This window comes from Mus musculus, chromosome 4, assembly GCF_000001635.26.
Source record: "Mus musculus strain C57BL/6J chromosome 4, GRCm38.p6 C57BL/6J".
Lineage (NCBI taxonomy): Eukaryota > Metazoa > Chordata > Mammalia > Rodentia > Muridae > Mus > Mus musculus.
Window position 1 is genome coordinate 73,027,472 of NC_000070.6, and position 17,973 is coordinate 73,045,444.

Consider the following 17,973-nt stretch of genomic DNA (forward strand, 5'->3'; position numbering starts at 1 on the left):
ATACTCTTAAAGACATCAGTCCAAACCCTTGTAGATTTTAGAATCTGTGGAAAAGTTGAATATACTTCTAATAGTTTACTTGGCCCTTTTCCTTTGAAATTTTTAATATTATTTCTTTGGTTTGTATTTTTAGTGTCTTGAGTATTATTAGGTGGTAGGTCTTTCTTTTCTGGTTCACTCTTCTTGTGCCTTTATAGACATGTCTTAAGTTTGGGGAAATTCTTTTCTATGATTTTGTTTAAATTATTTTCTGGGCCTTAAAACTGGTCCTTTTTTTAAAAGTTTGTTCTTTTCTTTAGGTGTAGTCCCATATCTGTGATGTTTTATATCAGGAAATTTTTAGATTTAATATAATTTGTGATCATTGTACCAGTTTTTTTCTATCATATCATCTATACCTGAGACTTTCTCTTCCATCTCTTATACTCTTTGGAGATACTTATATCTGAAGTTACTTTTTGCTTAACTAGCTTTTTACATCTCTAAGATTTCATTCCCCTAGTTTGTGTTTTCTTTGTTGCTTCTATTTTTTCAGGTCTTGAACATTTTTATTCATTTGCTTCACTGGTTTATATGATTTGTCTTTGCTTTCTTAAATAGATTCATTTGTTTCTTCTGACTGTATTTTCCTGAATTTCTATAAGTGATCTAGTCAATTCCTCTTTAAAATCCTCTATTATCTTTATAAAGATGTATTTATAGTTGTTTTCTTGTGCATCAGCTATGTTAGAATATATTAAGGTTGTTGTTGTAGGATCTTCCATATTGCCCTGGCTATTTTTGATTGTGTTCTTATACTGACCTCTAGGCATCATGGTTTGGGATGAATGTAAATTAGGAGCCAATTTTTTAGTTCATTTTGTTAGATGGGTGTTTTGTTCCTTGTTTTATTGATTGAGTTCATTATGTTTTTTTTTGTGGGTTTTTTTTTTGTTTGTTTTTTTGTGATTGTTTGTTTGTGTGCTTTCCCCACCCTTTTTGTCTTCTAATTTCTGTCACATTTATTTCTGGAGGCAGGCATGAATTGTGGGCCAGCAGGGCATCTGTATCCAAGTTGGGAGATAAACTTCTTGTAGTTAGGGAGGCTTTTGATACACCAATGGATCTCTGACCTTCTGACTGGCCTGGCCTGCACTTGTGAAGTGAGTATCCACTAATAGGCTCACTGTAATGGGAGAGTGTCTGCAATTTGAATCTCAGATGGCAGGTTTTTACCTGTTCTGGCTGGTATGGCCTATACCTGAGCAGTAGATGTCTGAATGACCAAATGGATAAATTCTTATACTTAGTGAATAAAAATGATCTTGAGAAGAGACATTTTCAAATTGTTTGGATAACTTTTCTCTATACCAGTAGGAATTATTAGAGGTAATAGGTCAGACATAAATGCAGTTTAATTTTTTACCAAAATTATCCCAAATAATTGTCAAACAAACCCAATAAAAGATAAGAGAATAGTATTATTATCAATTTAAATTAAAAAATTAAGATATGGAGTCATGAGACAATAAATAAGTACAAGATCACAGATAATTTTAAAGCTGATATTGGGCTCAAACCATAAGTGCTAACCTGAGCTTCTGTCTTTCTTGAGTTCTTATCAAAGCACTGTCTTCTACACCTATCCTAGCTCAGAAGAAATAGTTCTAATTTGCAAAATTGTTCAGTGCTTTCTTAGTTTGTTGGTTAGTGAGTGTCCCTGTGCTGACCTACTTAGAGTAGCCACTCACTGACAACAAGATCACTGACTTTCCTAAACGACTTTTGCTAATAAATGATAAACACACATGTGCAATCCCCAAACTGATCTATATAACTCCACAAGTTTTAAGAAACACAAGCAAAAAGCTCTATAAATCCTGCTGTCATTTTATTAGATTAAGAAATTCATATAGTTGGCACAAAAAGCCGATGCTTGTTTTAGACACTACTCATGGTAATAATGACTTAAATAGTTTGTCCTCCAAACAAAACCAATCAATAATTATATTTTTGTTCTTAGTTAATATGTATTCTTTTAGCGTCAGGATATTTCGAAAAACCCACTTTTTCTAGGATCTTTTAATAAAAAAAATTAAGTTTAAGGTTCTTGTGAGGAAGTCCTGCAGCAAATAGAAGCTGTGATAAGATCAGAGATACCTTTATAAGACACTATTAGGCAAAGTTTTTCTATCAGGATTCTCATTGCGGAGTTTGAATGCTTTTCCCTATGTACTTTGTACATGTGCGACTGCTTTTCCCTTTTTCCTCCTCTTCCACTGAAGTCCACGGTTTATTAAGCCACTTTCAGTACTGCAGAGAAATCCTGAAGTTCAAGAGGGCCACCACTGGGAAGGGCTGGGGAGAGTCGCTGCAGTAGCAACCTGAGATGGGTAATGCTGATAATTCTGAGAAGAGTGTAAATGAAGAAAATGGAGAAGTATCAGCAGTCCAGTCTCAAAATAAACACAGTCCACATCGTCACAAAAATAAAGAAACAAACAAAAACATAAAAACCAGAAGTAAACATGAGAAACATGAACACTCCTCGGAAGAAAATAGGGATAAAAAACACAAGCATAAGCATCAGCATAAGAAATACAAAAAGAAAAGAAGTTATTGATGCTTCTGATGAAAAAGGCCTGTCTCCTGCAAAAAGAACTAAACTTTATGATTTAGCTTTGCTGTAAGACTTGGAAAAACAGAGAGCCTTGATTAAAGCTGAACTTGATAATGAGTTAATGGAGGGAAAAGTCCTATCTGTAATGGGACTCATTTTGCAAGGCTATAAGTCTGGCTCCAAAGAATGAGAGATTCACGAAAAGGCAAGAAATGGAAGTAGGTTACACACCAGGTCTTCAGGTACACTGTGAAATCTTGAAATTACGGACAACAAAAATGGTGTAAAAGAAAGAAAATCAAGAAGAGGGAAGACCAACGTGTGGATACTTCATTCCTTCTTAGAATAGGGAACAAAATACCCATGAAAGAAGTTACAGAGACAAAGTTTGGAGCTAAGACAAAAGGATGGACTATTCAGAGACTATCCTACCCAGGGACACATCCCATTATCAGCCACCAAACCCAGACACTATTGCATATGCTAGCAAGATTTTGCTGAAGCAACCCTGATATAGCTGTCTTGTATGAAGCTATGTCAGTGCCTGGCAAATACAGAAGTGGATGTCACAGTCATATATAGGATGGAACACAGGGCCCCCAATGGAGAAGCTAGAGAAAGCACCCAATTAGCTGAAGGAATCTGCAACCCTGTAGGTGGAACAACAACATGAACTAACCAGTACTCCCAGAGCTTGTGTTTCTAGCTGCATATGTAGCAGAAGATGGCCTAGTTCGGCCATCATTGGAAATAGAGGCCCCTTGGTATTGCAAACTTTATATGCCCCAGTATAGGGGAACTCTAGGGTCAAGAAGTGGCAGTGGGTAGGTAGGAGATCAGGGTAGGGGGTGGGGAGGGTATAGGGAACTTTTGTGATAGCATTTGAAATGTCAATAAAGAAAATATCTAATAAAAAATAAGTAAATAAAGGGAAAAAAAGAGCAGAAGGAAAGGAAAGAGAGAAAGAAAGAAAGAAAGAAAGAAAGAAAGAAAGAAAGAAAGAAAGAAAGAAAGAAAGAAAGAAAGGAGGAAGGAAGGAAGGAAAGAAAAGAAAGAAAGAAAGAAAGAAAGAAAGAAAGAAAGAAAGAAAGAAAGAAAGAAAGAAAGAAAGAAAGAAAGGAGGAAGGAAGGAAGGAAGGAAGGAAGGAAGGAAGGAAGAAAGAAAGAAGAAATAAAGTTTTCTGAGGAACTGCCAAACTGATTTCTAGAGTGGTTGTACTAGCTTGCAATCCCACCAGCAGTGGATCTCTCTCCACATCCTCACCAGCATCTGCTGTCACCTGAGTTTTTGATCTTAGCCATTCTGACTGGTGTGAGGTGAAATCTCATGGTGGTTTTTATTTGCATTTCCCTAATGATTAAGGATGTTGAACATTTTTTTTTTAGGTGCTTCTCAGTCATTTGGTATTTCTCATTTGAGAATTCTTTATTTAGCACTGTACCCCATTTTTAATAGGGTTATTTGGTTTTCTGTATTCCAACTTTTGAGTTCTTTATATATAGTGGATATTAGCCCCTTATTGGATGTAGGGATGATAAAGATCTTTTCCCAATCTGTTGGCTGCTGTTTTGTCCTATTGACAATATGCTTTGCCTTACAGATGATATGAAATTTTATGAGGTCCCATTTGTTGATTCTTGAACTTACAGCACAAGCCATTGCTGTTCTGTTCAGGAATTTTTCCCCTGTGCCCCTATGTTCAAGGCTTTTCCCCACTTTCTCCTCTATAAATCTCGGTGTCTCTGGTTTTATGTGGCATTCCTTTGTCCACTTAGACTTGAACTGTGTATGAGGAGATAGGAATGGATCAATTCACATTCTACTACATGATAACTGCCAGTTGAGCCAGCACCATTTGTTGAAAATGCTGTCTTTTTTCCACTGAATGGTTTTAGCTCCTTTGTCAAAGATTAAATAAACATAGGTGTGTGGGTTCATTTCTGAGTCTTCAGTTCTATTCCATTGTACCAGTACCATGCAGTTTTTATCACTATTACTCCATATTTACCTTGAGGTCAGGGATGGTGATTCCACCAGAAGTACTTTTATTGTTGAGAATAGTTTTTGCTCTCCTAGGTTTTTTGTTATTCTAGATGAATTTGCAATTTCCCTTTCTAACTCTCTGAAGAATTGAGTTGGAATTTTGATGGGAATTACATTGAATCTGTAGATTGCTTTCAGAATCCATCACAAAAACAACCACCAAACCCAGGCACTATGGCACATGCCAACAATACCTTGCTGACAGGAGCCTGATATAGCTGTCTCCTGAGAGGCTCTGCCAGTGTCTAATACAGAAGTGAATGCTCACAGTCATCCATTAGATGGAGCACAGGGTCCACAATGAAGGAGCTAGAGAAAGTACCCAAAGAGCTGAAAGGGTCTGCAGCTCCATAGGAAAAAGAACAATATGAACTAACCAGTACCTCTCAGAGCACCCTGGAACTAAACCACCAATCAAAGAAAACACATGGAGGGACTCATCACTCTAGCTACACGTGTAGCAGAGGATGGCCTAGTTGTTCATCAATGGGAGGAGAGGCTGTTGGTCCTGTGAATGCTCTATGCCCCAGTAGAGGGGAATGCCTGGGAGGGGAAGTAAGAATGGGAGTGTTGGGGAGCAGGGTGCTGGGGGAGAGAATAAGTGATTTTCGGTGGGGAAATTAGGAAAGGGGATAACATTTGAAATGTAAATATAGAAAATATCTAATAAAAAAAGGAAAGAAAGAAAGTAAGAACAGATCCAAGGAACGGACTAGGCATAGATCAGACAAAAGGAAAAACAAGGGAGCTGTGGAAATGGTGAGAGAAAGCAAACAGGAGCAAGTCCAAGGAAAGGAGAAAATACAAAAATCCATCCAAAAGAAACAAGACTCAAGACCAAGCATGAATATCAAAGTCCCAAGAGAAAGTGCAGAAGGCAAGATCTCCTGCTATCGAGAAGATTAAGAATGAAAAGAAAGGTAAAATAAAGATAGCAAAAAATTACCAATTGTAAAAGAAAGAAATCTGAGTTAGATCTAAAAATTCCAAGTCCCCAGTTGGCTTAAGAGATCAGAAGGTCAAGGTCCAAAGAGAGGAAGTTAAAACGTTCTGAAATTGACAAAGGGAAAAAAAAAATTAAATCACTTTCAAAAGATGCTTCTTTTGGGAAGGAAAATAGATCACCCAGTAGAAGACCTGGCTGCAATCCTAAAAGAATCCAAAACAATGAGACAAGTCAAAAATTAGGTCTCTGTTTCTCTCTCTCTCTCTCTCTCTCTCTCTCAATCTCTCTCTCTCTCTCTCTTAATCCATGATCACACACATAGCTTGGATAAACTAAGGTAGCAATATACGTATTGATACTATGATGGCTAGCTTTAATTTTCTTTTTTTTTTAAATTAGATGTTTTATTTTTTTTTTATACTTCATCCCCTTTCCTCTTTCCCCTCTGAAAACCCCCTATCCCCTCCTCACTCCCCCTGCTCACCAACCCATCCACTCCTACTTCCCTGTCCTGGCATTCCCCTACCCTGGGGCATCAAAGTTATGAACCAACTGGATTTAACAGGTATGTATAGAATATTTTATCCTAAAGCAAAAGAATATACCTTTTTTTTTTTTTTTTTTGGTTTTTCGAGACGAGACAGGGTTTCTCTGTGTAGCCCTGGATGTCCTGGAACTCACTCTGTATCCCTTTAGCTCCTTGGGTACTTTCTCTAGCTCCTCCATTGGGAGCCATGTGATCCATCCAATAGCTGACTGTGAGCATCAACTTCTGTGTTTGCTAGGCCCGGGCATAGTCTCACAAGAGACAGCTATATCTGGGTCCTTTCAGCAAAATCTTGCTAGTGTATGCAATCGTGTCAGCGTTTGGAAGCTGATTATGGGGTGGATCCCTGGATATGGCAGTCTCTAGATGGTCCGTTCAGGCTGACTTCGAACTCAGAAATCTGCCTGCCACTGCCTCCCAAGTGCTGGGATTAAAGGCGTGTGCCACCACACCTGGCTAAGAATATACCTTCTTCTCAGCACCTCACAGTACCTTCTCCAAAATTGACCCTATAATCGGTCACAAAACAGAGTTCAACAGATTACAAGAAGACTGAAATAATCCCATGCATCCTATCAGATCATCATAGACTAAACCTGGTCTTCAATAACAACAAAAACCTACACATGGAAGCTGAACAACACTTTACTCAATGATAACTTCATCAAGGATGAAATAAAGAAAGGCATCTGCTTCTCAGTAACAGAAGATTTAAGCAGAGCAAATCCCCTTCTCAATCTCTGTCTTGAGACAGAAGGGACAAAAGCCAATTCTTACAAAGAAAATGGAGCGAACCAAAGAGATGAGTTTCTTCTCTGAGAACATGAGCTCCTGGTGATATCCTCAGTAGATGTGAATGATCAGAAGATTCCAGCCCCAAGCCTAAGAAGAAGTAGGTCTCCCATTAGGGGATCATATTCCCCAATGAGATGCAGTAGGTCTCCTAGAAGAAGAAGTAGGTATCCTGTGAGAATAGGAGTCAAGGGAGCAGGTCATGCTTGAGAAGAAAGTCTCAATCATGGGGTGGTCATGGAAGGAGCAGAAGCAAAGTAAAGAAGATAAATTTAAAGGAAGTCTCTGGGAAGGAATGAAAGTTGAACAAGTGTCTTCATCTGATGGATAACCTTGATGATTTTGACGTAGATGAAGATGATGAAGAGGCTCCAGTAGAACAGAGAAGGATACAGAGGCAAGCAATTGTTCAGAAATATAAATATCTTGCTGAAGATAGCAATATACCGGTGCCATCTGAGCTAAGCAGCCCCCACAGCAGCACAAGATCATGATCTCCTTCGCTAGACTCCATCTTGGAGCAGGTGCCTGCTTATGTAAAAGAATATGAGTGGAAGAATGTTGCCAACTTTGAGGTGTCAGGAAAAGCCAATCATAATCTAATGACAGTTGAACAGAATAATGACTCATCTCAGAAGAAACTTTTGGCACCTGATGTGTTTACAGAATCTGATGATAGGTTTGCTGCTTATTTTGGTAGCTCTTTTCTCCGGGCTTCTGGCACTGGGGAAGATTTCAAAGAGAATCCCAGCACCAGAGATAATTGGACAGATGCAGAAGGCTATTAACCTGTGAGTATCAGGGAAGTCCTAGAAAAGCGTTATAATGTGTATGGCTTCACTGGGAAGGGTGTGTTCAGCAGCATTGTACGTGATGCTGATCCCTACGACAGGTTCCAGGCCAGGCCTCTCTTCAGACACTTTTACCACAAAGAGCATCTCTGTCTCATATTTGAACCTCCCTATGAATTTGTGAGAGGTATTAAACATACTTTGAGGATGTCAGTCTTCATATTAAGGCTGTACGATTGTACAGTCAACAGTTGTTCCTGGCATTGAAACTTCTTAAAAGATGTGATATCCTACATGCAGATATTGAACCAGATAATGTGGTTAGTGAATCCAAAACAATTTCAAAGCTTTGTAATTTTTGGATCAGCTTCACATGTTGCAGATAATGACATAATGCTTTATCTTGTCAATAGATTTTATCATGCTCTGGAGATCATTGCAAGTAAAAGCTATGACTATGGTATCGATATGTGGACTGTAGGTGGTGCCTTATATGAACTCTATACTGGAAAAAAAAAAAACTTTATTTTCTGGCAAAACTAATAACCATATCTTGAAGGTCACCATGGACCTTAAAGGAAAAATTCAAAATAAGATGATCCGGAAAGATGTATTTAAAGATCAACATTTTGAACAAAATCTGAACTTCATGTATATAGAGGATGATAAAATAACAGAGAGGGAGAAAGTTGCTGTCATGAGCACCATTAATCCAACTAAAGACCTGTTGGATGATTTGCTGGAGTATAAGCGACATACTGAAGATCAATGTAAAAAATTCCACCAGCTAAAGACTTGTTGGACCAGATCACAATGTTGGACCCAGCTAAGTGAATTAGCATCAACCAGGCCCTGCAGCATGTATTTATCCAGGAAAAATTTAAATGAGATGAAGAAACTCCAAGGGTTTGAGTAATTAAATACAAAGACAAGAAATTTCACAGCAATTTATTATTAATACATATAAACTTAAAAATACTTCTGCAGCAAATTTGAGGAAGTATGATATATTTGAATTAACTCCAATGGTGATATTTCTTTTAGAAATGTTAATCTGTTTTGTGTCTTATGTGAAATTTCACTGTAGAATTGTTTTAATTGCCAAGACTGCACAGAATTACACTGCTAATGTATATGGTTGCAGTTCACATAAAAGACAAAAGCGTCTGTTATTAGTGGCAATACTGGGTGGTTGATTTGTTTTTAGCAGACTTGGCTTCAGTTTGCTCTTCAGATACAATGACCAGCATAAATGCTGTTTATATTCACGTTTTCCTAGGTGTGTGTGTGTGTGTGTGTGTGTGTGTGTGTGTGTGCAGGCTACAGCAGCATGCTCTTGGTGGGGTCAGTGTCAAAGAGAGTCTGTTCCTTCTTTGAGCCTGCCTGCAGGGATGTCTCCTCTTTTAAAGCAGGTTGTGTACAACATTCAGTACACTGAAGGTAAGCTAAACCATCAATATCACCAGTATTTTAATATGTTATTTTATTGGAATAATTGAATATGAGGGATAGCTTGATGGCAGAAGCCCTTGTATGTGTGATAACTGATCTTGTTTTATTGTTTTGCTTTGCAACTGTGACATAGTTACAGTTTCTGTTCTGTTAATCACATTTAAAATTGGAAGTGTGTGCACTTGGTGTATAGAGTGCCTTGAGTGTATGTTTCTTAGTAACTTTACTTTTTAAAAAATTACCTTGCTATAGACTTTATACATTTTGTGAAATGCAGTTCTCAGTGACAAAGAAAATGCATAGTTTCATTTACTAATTAAAATGTTAAGGCCTACTTCTGAAAGTCCTCATATTTAAAAGATAGACAAAATAGTGAGATTTTCAACTATTTGTATATCATTTTGAAAGTGTACTGCTTTATGATAAAAGTGTTTGGTATTTGATCATTGTTTGCATTATTTGTGATTATGCTGTCTCTCAATACAGGCATTAATCTCCCACTCTTGAACAAAGCAGATAGTTTTTAAAAGTGGTAATTGCTTCTTTACCTTTTGTTTCTTTTGTAAATGAAGCTTTTCATTCAAAATGTGACTTTAGAGTGTTGTCTATCGCATGAACAGTTGACACTCACAGTAATGAGAAGATTGTTCTGCTGCATGAAAAGTGGACCGTGAAGATTTCTGCATGTTCTCAGTATGTATCACTAGATAAAAATGTCTTTTGTGAGCAAGGAAAAAAAAGACATTATTAGTTGACATTTTCTGGCATAAATTACAACCCTATCCATGTACTTTAAAATTCAAATATTTAGGACAAAACATTTATAATGATGACTGGACTAAATTACATACACAAGTCTGAAGACAGTGTAGTTGTCCTTTGTGTCAGAAGAGCTTCTGAATAAAATGAGTCACTCTGACATAAGTACCATTAGACCAGTGAGATAATATTTAACAAGTACCATTGTTACTTGACATTTATGTAACTATGTGTATTCCTATCAATTTTCAGGGATGGTTTAGTACCCTTAACATCTATCAATAGATTTTGACAACTGCAATGTAACAATGGAATATCTCATCCAATGATTCAGAAGCTAGAGAGAAAATACAGACATGTGTCAAGCTACAAGAAGACATGTGCTCATAGGCCAGATGGCCCACAGGGAAAACAGAGTGAGAGGAAGTTGTGCTGACTGTACATGGAAACAGACAGAGGTGCCATCAGTGTCAACTTGAAACACTGAAGATTTGGAGAAGAGAGATAAAAACAGAATGCTATCTCTGAATCATGGACTAATAATAAGAAAAAGATTTTAGGTATGTTCTTATTTCATGATTTCCCTTTACATTAAGAAATCTGTAGCTCTCAAAACCTGTGTAGCTTACTCGAATACACATGATCTCTGCCATGAAATATGATAGGAAATGTGAGCAGCCAATTAGTACAGATGCATGGATTGTATTGGGGGAATAGTACTCTATCAATGTAAGGTAAATGATACAGATAATATTGGTTAGAAAACTAAGATTGGACTATTTCTAAAATGTTACATTGAAAGTTTAAAATTCATCAAAAAGGATTAGATATATGCTTTTTGTTGTTACAAAGAACTTAATGTTTTCTGATAATTGTAATACAAATGAACTGAAAATTGCTAAGGATAGCCATGGGTTTGGACACGTGAATGTTAACTAAGAAAAAAGAAGTATGATCAGGAGGCAGAGGAAGTGGTAGCAAACAAGTGAAAACTTGAACATTTAGTGATAGGGATAAGAAATCATATAAAATAATCTTAATATGGTATCATCTTATTGCTAGTGACTACTAGTTTCATTTTTAATTATTTAAATGTATAGAGGGACATATGGAATATTTGTAGAGAAGTAGAGTATTAGCTGTTGGGAATACATTTTTTATGGTTCTGCTAGATAATTTAAGTATGGGATGAGACTAAGAGACTATGTCCATGGCTTGGTAGTGACTGATGACAGTACTCTGTATCAACTCTTCTGAAATACGCCTGAAGTTAGAATAGCAAATTAATATAAACAACTGAACATGTACTTACTCCAACATGAAATATCATACAAAAATAATGTGATGTCTCATAAAAACATGTCTGTCTTTAGGAATTGTATGGTCTTAGTAGTGATTTGAAGGGGTAGCACCCTGTATCTCCAATAATATCTGTGTCAGGGTTGTTTCAGATCACTATAAACCAGGCAGAAATATCCCGCAGAAGGAAACTATGAAGCCTCTACCATTTTTCTGCACATAAGTTCTTATATATATATGTATATATATATGTATATATATGTATGTATGTATGTGTGTGTGTGTGTATGTATATATATATATATATATATATATATATATATATATTAGGTATTTTCCTCCTTTACATTTCCAATGCTATCCCAAAAGTCCCCCATACCCTCCCCCCTACTCCCCTACCCACCTACTCCCACTTTTTGGCCCTGGTGTTACCCCTGTACTGGGGCATATAAAGTTTGCATGTCCAATGGGCCTCTCTTTCCAGTGATGGCCGACTAGGCCATCTTTTGATACATATGCACCTGCAGTCAAGAACTCTGAGGTAGTGGTTAATCTTATGTATATTTTAATATTCAAAATAAGCTGAAAGAAAAACTGTTTGACCTTATTATTTTTTGAAAGTATGTTTAGTATTTCAATTCATTTTTTGAGAATGTAATACAATATATATGGTCATATTTTTTCTCTTTCTCCAATTTCTCTCAGATGCTTCCTTCATCCAACTGACACAACTTTTTCTTCCTTCTCTCTTTTAAATGAAAAACAAACCTAAAACAGTAGAAAAAAAAACACTCAAAACATGGAATCCGATTTTTGTTATCTAGTGAAATACACAGTGCTACCCCATTGAACAAAACTGACTTCCTTCTCCAAGCAGCTATTAATTGTGACTAGCTACTTGGCTATTGGTGTAGTTATATATCCATTTATGCTTTACCATTCTGGGACTTTTGTCTACCTAGAGTTAGCACAGGTATTGTGTATGCCCATATAAGTGTGCACATATGAGTTCATATATGAATCTGCAAATGAAAATGGAGTCACTAACAAGTCTGGTTCTTAAAATTTCTCCTCTCCTTGTTCACGTAGACCCATGAGCTGAAGGATCAGGGATAGTTACAAAACAGACACTTCAGATAGTGGCATTGATTTCTCTTTCTTAACTATTCATGAAATCTGCTGTTAGCTTATTTCAAAATTTAATGCCATGAGTATATGCTTTCTATTCACTCAGAATTTATTGGGATTTTCAAAAACAAAAACAAACAAACAAAAAAACCCAAACATATTTTTCCATTTTATACTAACTTCCAGAAATCTCAGAATTGTAATACTGAAGTCTTTGTCTTAAGCTTTATCAGACATCACCTACCTTTTTAATCTACATTTTTTCATATTAAAAAGGCAGTATTACTGTAGGACTATTTGGCCAGATTTGCTAAGCCTTTCTGGATTGGAAGCTTTGCATGCATATTTGACTCTAGCTATTTTACTAATATGGCTCATTGAGTAACATTAATGCCAAGTCTACTTTTATCTATCTGTACCTGAGCTGGCCATAGGTCTATGTCCCCAAACCAGGTGTGTAGATAATTTTCATGAAATACTTTTAAAAATTAATTTTCTTTCTGAATATTAGCATACCCTCTGTGGTAGTTGATCTTGGTTGTCAAGGTGACACATTTGGGGAAAAGGAAGCACAATTGAAGGATTAGCTCAATCAGCTTGGCCTCTGGGCCTATCTTTTGAGAATTTATTGGTTGTTAGTTGATGCACGAGAGCCCAGCCCAGTATGGTCCATCTTTACAGCATAGGCTTATAGTTGATTGTAAGGTTGGAAGCATGCCTGTAAACAGTTTTTCTGTACTGTCTCCCTTCAGGTTCCTGTCTTCAGTACTTGTTCTTGCCTTCTCTCAGGCTTGTAGATACCTGAAAGAAGGTAAAGACATAAAGACCCAGCCTACAATTCCAGCTTCCACCAAGCAGACTGAACGTTTCTCTATCTCCAGCTCTTTTAGCTGTCCAGTGACAGCAGGGCCTCTTGCAACTTACAATCTTCCTTGAGTACTAACTAGAGCTGCAATTTCCTAAGTTTTATTTTGTTTGTTTGTTTCCTACTATGTATTCGAGTTTCCAAATCAGCCATTTCAAAGTGTCATATCCATTTGATACCTAGCTAGTTTGAGAAGCCACTGGCCAAGAAAACTTTAGTTCCCTCTGGAAAACAGCACACATATAATGTAAAACTGTGTGTCACAGTTAAAATGAACATCAAGAACAGAAAAACACCACAGAGTTCTGTTTGTACCTCCTCACTATGATATGAACTGGGTTGTAGTGATCTTCCAAAGACTCAATGGAGGTAGAACACTTTATAGTTGCCAATATTTTGGTTTATGCCGTGTGGTTGCTACATCAATGAGTTATTCATTCATAAACTCTTCATTGGTATCCTTCCCTTGCCTGAGTCATACCTTCAGCTGGCTTCATGAAATTGGGATTACATGCTAAAATGCAGTATGTCCAACTAAATTTGAATTTCATGTGTTTTAAAAATAACCCTTTTAGTATATATACAGCACATTGCATACGATGTAACCTATACTCAAAATATTTCTTCATTTTAAATGTTAACAGAATGTCTGTGTTTCATTTGCTCAGTTTCTGAACCCTACTTATGACTTCCTTCCAAGTATTCTGCTTATATTCATATCCTTGCCTAAGGTCTGCTTCTGGTGATTCTAAACTAAGAATGTCAGCAGCTACCCAGAAGGGACTGACTTTGAAGAAAGGACTCAGAAAACAAACTTCAGAAGCAGACTCTTACTGCAGCATCGAAACAAGAATAAAATTATAATGGGATATTACTCTACTTCTGGCTAGAAAGTAAATACAAGAAAAAAATCAACAAAGCCAGCCTTATTTTCCTTACATTTTCCCCTCACAAAATTCCAGCACATTTTCCTCATTTGTTTGGGCTGTAACCCCATCAGAAAGACACCTGTTTTCAATCACCTTTATTAAACTTGATGCCAAGAGTCATTAGTACAGTTATGCTGTAATAATATTCTATTCATTCTGTCACCAAATGCTTCAAATGCCTACAGTGGAAAGTTTTCTGTGCTTCACAAAACAATGTTGCTGGGTCCAAAACGGAAGTCTACAATATCATATTGTTCTTGATCTACCATATCATTCTTTTGAGTACATCAATACTAGGTGTCACAAATTCATTGTTGTTAATAAAATTTGAAACTCTTCTCTTCAGACTTTCTTTCTCTTCCTTCCTTCCTTCCTTCCTTCCTTCCTTCCTTCCTTCCTTCCTTCCTTCCTTCCTTCCTCTCTCTCTCTCTCTTTCTTTCTTTCTTTCTTTCTCTCTCTCTCTCTCCTTATCCTTCCTTCCTTCCTTCCTTCCTTCCTTCCTTCCTTCCTTCCTTCTTTTGTTCTTTCTTTCTTTCCTTCCATTTATTTATTTATTTATCCATTTATTTATTTATTTAGTACTGAGTGTTAGGATATGAATATGCCATACAACACATGTGGATGACAGAGGAAAATTTCTGATTTCTGGGAGTCTTTTGCTTCTATCATGTGGATCTTGGGGACTGAATTTTAAGTCGTCAAACTTGTCAGCAAATGCCTTTATCTGCTGACAAACCTTGCCTGTCACAAGTTATCATGTTTTTAAGGAGCTTACTTAAAATTCCAGTAGTTTCTTTTTTGACATCACTCTTTAAGCATAAGTAGAAATTCTGTGTGAGAAATACATTATCAATCTGCCCAATAACATTGTCAATATTTTCCAGGATGTTTGTTAAACGCAGAATTCTTAATTCTCTAATTCTATGTCTTTATTTCCTCTAAGCCTTGCTGAAAGTATGATTTTATATTTTACTGGGGGAAAAATAAGCCTTTACAGCATGTACATCTGCCTAACATGTACAATAATCCTGTTATCTAGAAGTTCAGTACTAGAAGTTCAACTGCCTCATATGGAATGAATGTTGTAGTTTGGTATCAATGGGAAGCTATGCTCCACTCCAGAGTAAAATTATATTACATATGAGACAAAACTACTAGCTTATGGACTTGAGATCTCCTCTGAATATCGAGATGATGATTTCCTTAGCAATGCTCACTTAAGCATTCATGTGGTTGTTACTTTAATGTTATCTCATCAGTAGATACTGCCACCCTGTGGTGACATATGAAGACCTGAATTTATCCAGGAAAATGCTTGTGAAGTTTGCTTTGTAAGAAAGAATTCTCACCTTCGTTACAATTACAACTTCCTTTATACTTCCACCTTGAGCTCTGTGATGTCAAATTATCATTTAAGTATCAATTAAATGATACTTACAAGTCAAAATACTCAGCCTCATCTTGAAAAGTCAGTTATTGTCAACACTGAAATGAAATCTGTAAGCACTGGCTAACTGAGATAATAGCTACCAAGGAATAAAAGTGCCTTTTGTTAAATGTCTTTCTGCAGTGAATACAAAACCAAGCAGAGACTGGAGCTAGGTAACATCTTGGCAATGAGTCATTCTCCAAAAATGAACACATAGATCCAACCAGAAAGAGGAACCTGAAGGGAAAAAATGCTATTTTTTTTTAAATGAAGGGCTTGTGACTTTGCAAGTGTCACTATATTGAAACCTCATAAAATGGAATCTGTACCAGTCTGAGAAGAAGAATTCTCTGAATATGTTCTCTTTTCATTCTTTGAACATAGCTATCTTCATTTGTTTGGATGTCATAGTTCTGATTTGCATTCAGTGCTTTTTTGTGTGGCATTAAGTAATGTAATAAAACCTTAACAAAAATACTCAAGTGGGTATAATAAACATCCAGAAAGCCATACAGAGATGATATAACTCACCTTATTCCAAAGCCAGTGTTGCTCTTATAATATAAATCAGACTCAGAATCATGGGTCTATATGATGTCCTATACAAACAAAAAAATTCATCCATCCATCCATACATACATACATATATACATACATACATACAAACACAGGCCACAAATGTTTACCAATATGCAACTCAAGACATGGGAAACTTCATATAATTCTATTTCACCATCTCTTATTCTTGATTTACGTAATTGTGTTTATAATATTTTTACTAAGTCCATGACTTATTTCATGAGCTATCACAGAAGTAAAGCATCCTCTTAAGTGATAGAAAGCCTTTCATCTATTTAGCCTCCTGTAATTTAGTTTAATTATTACTTTTACCCCACTGTTAAAAATTTGTAACTTATTTAGTGTTTAGTCTGTGCTTAGCTGAAATAAGAAGAGTGGTGAAACAGTGAAAAAATTCAGGCAATATAAGACTTTATCATTCTATGGGGTAAGCTAGTTAGGGGCTTGTAGAATTCAACAGTCCACTTTCTCCATGCAATTTTATTATATTACTTACAATTAATATATAAACAAACAGGTGCTGTCATGGCATACTCATACATAAATTTAAACTATGATTCACGAACAGAAATTTATTTTTTCTGGAAACTTGCCCCTGTACAATGATTGTGAAGGTAGAAGCCTGCACAGTGCTAATGTCTTTGAACTGCACCACAGAACCCTTCATTTTGTACCTTCCTAGGAGTCTGGAAAGAATTACATTGAATAAAAAGATTCACTAGCATCTCCCAAGATCTTAGTGAATTCTCATGCAAACCACTTACTACTGTTTGTAAAACTTCCTAGAGGATTCCTAGATTATCAGCCAACAGCTGATGTGTCATCTTTCTTAAGCCTTGGCACCAGGTCCACAAAGTTTTTATCTGAGGACCTTCTCAGTTGAGCAAGTTCCAGATAAAGTTACTGATTGATGAAAGCTTTCATCAACCTTTGCAGCCATTGCCGACCAAAATACTGCAGGGCCTGTGTAATTTGTTTTCATTTACAAAGGTAGAGAGGCTTTGAATTTAAAAATGGAACGTTTTCTTCTTGTGCCAAAATGCAAACAACTTAACATCCACTTCCCATCTAGTCATTTTACTAGTTCAAAAGAGTTTCTTTGAATCTTATCTGTATTATATTTCCTGCTGATTGGCAGTGCTCCTGCTTCAGCTGCAAAGCCATAACTGTGCTGGCTCCAATTTTAACAGGAAATAAATAACAAAGAAAACCGGGAAATAAATGTAATGAGTGTTTACAGGGTGGTGAAAACTATACTTTTTCTTGCAGAGTTGGTGCTGCTATGGTGATTTATGCCTGGGAAGTCTTTCATGCAAACATACAACAAAAGCTTCCGATTATTTTGTCAACAACAGAAGTAGTTCCCCCAACCTCCAAATATCCTCTCTACTGGTTTGTGTGAGTCCACATTTTTGCTGCTCAGATTTTCTTGAGCCTAGGAGGAGGTTTGGTTAGATAAAGCAATTTGTTACAAAAACAAAATGTCCTGAGAATCCATAGAGCATGATTTCAAGGCCAGAGAAAAGAATTTAGAGAGACCACAGGAGCTCAGAAGCACTTTGAAGATTCCAAGACAATTTATAGTCTGTTAACAGAAAAAGATGCATTTGGAGTCTGCTATTTAAACTTCAGAAGCCGCTTTAACACATTAGAGGCCTACAGGTGATTAGAAAAAGAGAGGCAGCTTTATAAATGCTTATCAGAAAATCATATTTATAAAACTTGCCCTGCCTAACATCAGACTTTAAACAGATTAATAGTTTTTAATAGTCTTGGATTCCATTATACAAACATGCAAGACATGGAACTTTTTT

At 36.5% G+C, this 17,973-nt stretch overlaps 1 pseudogene; it reads left to right on the top strand.

The window, feature by feature from the left end:
- Positions 2,200 to 8,897, top strand: Gm11251 (predicted gene 11251; annotated as a pseudogene).
- The last annotated feature ends 9,076 nt before the right edge of the window (positions 8,898 to 17,973 follow it).